This window comes from Mus pahari, chromosome 3 (assembly GCF_900095145.1).
Source record: "Mus pahari chromosome 3, PAHARI_EIJ_v1.1, whole genome shotgun sequence".
Lineage (NCBI taxonomy): Eukaryota > Metazoa > Chordata > Mammalia > Rodentia > Muridae > Mus > Mus pahari.
In genome coordinates, this window is record NC_034592.1 from 27380791 (window position 1) to 27386982 (window position 6192).

General features: G+C 34.9%; 1 pseudogene; it reads right to left on the reverse strand.

Moving 5' to 3' along the window:
* Positions 1 to 2599: 2599 nt before the first annotated feature.
* LOC110317862 lies at positions 2600 to 5522 on the reverse strand (annotated as a pseudogene).
* Positions 5523 to 6192: the final 670 nt, after the last annotated feature.

Here is a 6192-nt window from a genome sequence, read left to right on the forward strand (position 1 = left end):
GCTTGAGTTCCAGTCCTGCATCCTTTGGTGATCAACAGCAGTATGGAAATGTAAGCCAAATAAACCCTTTCCTCCCCAACTTGCTTCTTGGTCATGACGTTTGTGCAGGAATAGAAACCCTGACTAAGACAGATCTGTGAAGCCTCTTATATAATTCATATTCTTATATTTTTGCACAGTTGAGAAATTATATATTTTCAAATTCCTGTTTATAGAGGTTTTTTTTTCCCCCTACATCATTAAGGGCTCTCCTGACAGTCCCAGTGTTTACCATTTTGTGGAGGCATTAGCCACACTGCCTCCCAGACTCATGCTATCTCTTGTTTATTATCATGGAGTCATTAATGTTAATAGGGAAGAAATTTATCAGAGGAATGTGAAAATAAGCACATTATTATACAAAAAAAAAAGCCTTATGCTCATAGCAACCACCAATACTCATGGAGGCCCACATCTGCTGGCCCTGCCCCAGGGAAAGAAACCATGTCATTCTGTACCCACCAAGGCCATGCCAGATCCAGCAATTCAGTATTATAAAACCTAGCCCTCAGACAAAATGTTTTCCAGGAAAAAAAGACATAAGATAAACAGGTTTCAAAATATTCAGTGATTCCAGAATATCAGAGATAACATTACAAATACTGAGAATAAAGATAGCTTTATAGCAAGAGCATTAAAAAGTATATTGAATTTGGCGGGATTTTAGTTGAAAAAGATTTAGAATACTGAGAAAGAAAACAAAATGGCATGTTTTAAAATGAAAAATTGTAAAGATTCATAGAAAATTAAAAACAAAGAAAAAATTGAGTAACTTAAATTATTGATATTTGGAGAGAGTACTTATAATAAAAATTGGATCAGTAGCTAATGTAGCATAGGAAATGCTTATATTTTCCACAAGGGAATTTAGGAGATTTATTTTAAATTAATGTAATAGCTGGTTAACACCTGTTACATTGTCCTAAAGTAATTCCTATTGTAACATAAGTAATAATCATTCTAAAATGTTTTCATTCTCATCTTCAAGCAGATAGCAGGGTGAAAGTACATTTTAAAGCACATAATGAAAGTCATATTAATGATGATCACTATAAAATTTCAATTATTAATTGCATTATAAATAGAATAACTGTGGAACCAGTTACTTCATAAAAGGTTTTTAAAGGAATTGTGTTTTAAGCTCTTCTCAAAATAATGTTACAAATATGTGTAATTCTTTAACAATTTAATATAGAAGATGGGAATTCTTTTTAAAGCTGTCCATGTTCTCCACTGCTGTGTGATTTTAAAATATTGTCTGTAATGTTGTACAGTATGAAGATCTAATACCGCAGAGGAACACTGGTCATCTTTGAGCCCTTAAAAATTGTTATAGGGTTACTGAAGTATATTTGTTAACAGTTGATGCTTCTGGCAAAGGGGAGGAGAAGGACTCAGATGTCTTTAAGTGGCTAGCCACTGGGAGTTCAACCATGCTCCTGTAAGTATATGGTCAACACATGGTGTATTTTGGGGGGAGGCATAAAGGATTGTGGGGGTGAACCTAGGAAAAATGGGAAGTGAGTGTGCTCAGGGTATGAAATTCCCAAATATTGATTCTAAAATTTAAAAAAAAAAAGATATAATATTGGGGAAAAATTGAATTGGGAAAGGCTAAAATTGTGATTAGAACTCAGATTCAATTTTTTTCCACTACTCCAGGTTAACTAAAAATTGTGTTTGATTTCATTAATATTTTTGGTTGTTTGTATACTTCATGGTCTTCATTTCCTGAAGACTCTAGAATCAGACTAAAAGGAAGGAGAGGAGTGGAGAAAGGACGAGAGATATCTTGCATCTTTTCATTTCACAAAGAAAATAAAACTTCTTCAAGTCTTTGAAAAAAGAGGTCTGGCATTTTTGAAGTATGTGTGTCATTAGGGGTAGACTTGGAGGTTTTAAAAACCCACACCAGGTCGAATACCTCTGTCTGTGATCTGCATATCATTATGTAAAGCTCTCAGCTACTGTTCCATGTCTGTTTCCTTTCTGCCATGATGATCATGGAAACCTCTGAAACTGTAAGCAAGCCCCAATCAAATTTGTTTTATAAGATTTTTCTTCGTGATGGTGTTTCTTCTCATCAACAGAACAGTGTGTAAGACGGTCCTTCATACCTGGCTGTCTCTTCATTTCACCACTTAAAAGCTGACCTTTCTGACCTAGGGACTTCTTCAACATGCCACACAATACTGTCTTCCAAAGGACCCCTTCTTAAAATCTAGTCATTACCACTGCTCCCCAGTAAAACTGGATGGACTCATAATACCGAGCTAGGTACCTCTTGCTCTGCTTTGCTTGACACTGCTCTCTCTTTCACATACAAGTACTCAGCCAGTCCTGTCGACCAACATGTCCCTGGCATGGAATATCTCCACACATGACAAACTGTGCCAGGCACAAATGTTCTTTCCTAATGTGCTTATGAGGTACATAGGACAAATGGTAGCTATGATGAGCCACTTTTGAGAAGGGTTGGTAGAGTTTTTCTTGACTTTGTCTTCAGTCTCTGAGGGACCATACTTAAATTGCTAGGTGCTGTTGAAAAGTATTTGAAGCCTCACTTTGTCACTTCTTCGGAGTGTGACTTGTGATCAATTACCAAAACTCCTTTAGCATTCCTACTGTTAAGCTACGAATAGTAAACATACTAGCTTCACAAGTAATGGTAAGTGTGTAATATATATGGCTATTTGTGAGAAAATCATGGCTCATGGTAAGTATTATATAAGAAGTAACTTTAAAATATTATTACCATTCATGATTTTTAAATAAGACTTTGAATATTATAAGTTTCACTCGAACAATTCTTTTGAGCCCATTTTCTTCAAAAAAAAAATTTTTTTTTTTTTAAAAATCTTCTATTTTAGGAAATTACCCCAAAATGCAAGTTTCACAAAATAAGAGATTTTGTTTGATTTTTGCTCAATGAGAGCAGAACTTAAAATGGTGCTTAATATAGCTTCCTAGGAAGTACTTGGAATGAGCTTACTCAATTTTAGTGCATTATAATTAAAAATGAGAATATAATTAGATCAACATTCTCTCTTTTTATATATACTCTGTTCAAACAGATATTCGTTTATTCTTTATTGGATTTATACTATTAGTCAGATAAAGTAGATAGCTGTACTAAGATAGAAAATAAATATTACAGGTCAAGATAGAGGTGTTGTTTTAATTTTCTAAATAAACACTAGCAAAACAGTTTGGTTGGTAACATCCTCTGAATGCAGAGAACCAGATCATCATAGATGATAAAGGTGAAACTAAAATAATACTGACAAGTAAAAATAGAACTGTGCTTCTATGTTTTGTTTTAGCTCCTTGGCTTTTGTAAAAGGAACCATTGTGCACTTGTATGCCATTTATGTTAATATGCAATAATATGGCTTTAGTCCTCTTGTCATTTATATTGAGATTCTTCACACTTTATCTCTACTGCTAGTACATTATTATTTGCCATTTAGCTAACAGTCATTCACTGAGGAGGAAAATAATACTTTAGTAATTTGGATTCATACATATTCATTATTATCCACACACCTGTATCTGTCTTTTCAAAATTTTGTTTACTGCAGTTATGTCTTTATATGTTTTACTTATTGTAAAAAGAACCAACTATGATTGGCTAAAAGTTTCTTTTTCCCCAGCATATTAAAACTCACCTGTTTGACAAGAACAATACTGTCATCATAGTGAGGGGAAATCAGATGACAGAATTCAGGATTACTGACTCTGACTGTACTTCTACCTAAACCAGATTCAGAAGAAAGTGTAGCACTTGAGATGGTTGATACCCCAAGAAAAATTTTCTTTGACAGTTGACAAGAAGGGAGCGTATGGATGTTGGTATATTATACCTCTCAAAGCTATCTTTATTTATTTATTTATTTATTTATTCATTTATATTTATTTATTTTCAAAGCTATCTTAAAGAAACAACCTTCCTGTTCTTTTCACTATTGCCAGGATGATTTTTTTTCTCTCTAAAGCAGTAATTTTACTGCTGGATGCATTACGGAATATCCAAGGACAAAGCAAGGAACTGTTACTTCCATGTCTATGAAAAGGTTTGTAAAGAGCCATGCACAAAATTTTCTCTTTGGCAACCGGCTGAGCAAGGCTGATATTTACCTGGTTTAACTTTTCTACTATGAGGAGGAGTTGGACTCCAGCGTTATGACCAAGTTCCCTCTGCTATCAGCAACCTCCCCACACTGAATAAGTTTCTTCTGCCTTAGCAACTAGAGGACGCCCTGAGAGGATGAGAAATGTGTAGTCTTCAGTTAAGATTTTCAGTTAAATCAAGCAGCTATGGGTAACTAACATTCACAAAGCCAATCCTAAGATTTTGCAACAATGAAGTGTTTTGACTACATTGTGACTCTACCTATTGGGAGGCTAACACGTTTTCTGAGGCTTAAGGATTCATTCATATAAGACATGACTGATAAGGAATTGCTTGGGATGCCATTTGGTTGTAGGTTTAATTTCAAAATTAAAATCGTGATTACTTCCCAGGATATTTTCTTGGTTTTCAATAAAGGAGAACAGGCTTCTCGTAACAATTTTTAAGAAGACAATGAAATTTAACATTGTGGTCTCAACTTTATAGATCCAGATTACTTGGTTTGGTGTAATGCCAGGTATCAGTTTCTATGCAAGGCAGAACGGGTAGAGATGCATAGCATGGTGTATGGATCTGTAGTTTACTTCCAAGTATATTTAATTATCTTTCATTCTAACATACAAGGAGATGGTTGAGTTTGTGAGGTAATATGCTATTTTAACTGATTATGCATTCTGGGGTTGGTGATAAATTGTGAAAAGGTAAATATGTAATTAGTACAAAATATTTAATAAAGGTTAGTTCATGCAGACTTATTTTGTACTGACACCATATCCAGGAATAAAGGTTGTTCTCATACAAAGAAGGGGTAACTTTAATAGAGAAAATTTATATTTTGTGATTAGATGGAAAATGAACAGATAGAAAGATTTTCTTGATGGTACTTTTTCAAATTCTTTTATATAATCTTCTTTTTTTAACACAGAAAAGACATTTATTACCAGGTTATAAATTATGAGGCAATACGTGGAGAGCCCAGCAGTCACATTTTGAGTATCTATCCTTTCTCTCACGTCTTCCTGGGCTTGAATTCGGAGTTCCTCATGAAGGTGTTCCATTGCACGGACAGCCTTGGACCGCAGGTAAAAAAAAGTCACCCACGGACTTATCCTTTGCCTTAAATAGGTGTTCATAACGCTTCTGGACCTCCTCAAGGCTCAGTTTGGAGATGTTGACAATCTGCTGGTCTTCCTGGAAGCTGAGGCCAGGGAGAATGGATGCAGCTTCAGACTGGTGCCCAGCAGGACCTTGAGCATCAGCAGCTACCTGGCTTGCTGCAAACTCCTGCCTCAGGGCCCTGGTAAGAACTCTGCACACCTATCACAATGATCTGGGCCAGGTACATGGCCATGGCAGCTGCTCCACCTTAGCGGGACGGATGTTGCTTCCTGACCCAGTGGGACTAACTCAAGGGTTGCTGGTGGGTCAGAGGTCAAGAGAGACCGGAGCCTTTTACATAATCTTTAGACAATGTGACATATATTTGGCATATTCTGAGCTCATCACTTTATTACTCATATTATATAATGCTATATATTATAACATATGTGTATGTATATAGGTCATATGTGTACAGATGTATATCTGTTCCAGTCACTATGTAGACATAATGTAAACATAGAATATTATATGTATTCTATAAATTCCACTGCATGAAGTAGGCATGATTGTGTCTGTAGGTTTTAGAAAGGAAACAGGCTCAGGGAAATTATTATACATATGGCATTCCAAGGGTATACATCTAAAATATAAAATATTTGTGTATAAGAATTCTTTTGAATTTCAGTCAGTTTGAGGTTGTCTTTATGCTTTGATTAAAGAAACAGAAACAGAGATTTCTATAGTAAGAGTAGTCGATCTTTTACTCTGATCTATGTACTCAGTGCACAGCACTTTGTCTTAAGTGTTGAATATTTGGTAATTACTTATAAAACATCATAGTATTTACACAAAACAAAATCTCTAGCAAATAAAATCATTTATAATTTAAAAAAACACCAAACTTTTTTTTTTTTTTTTTT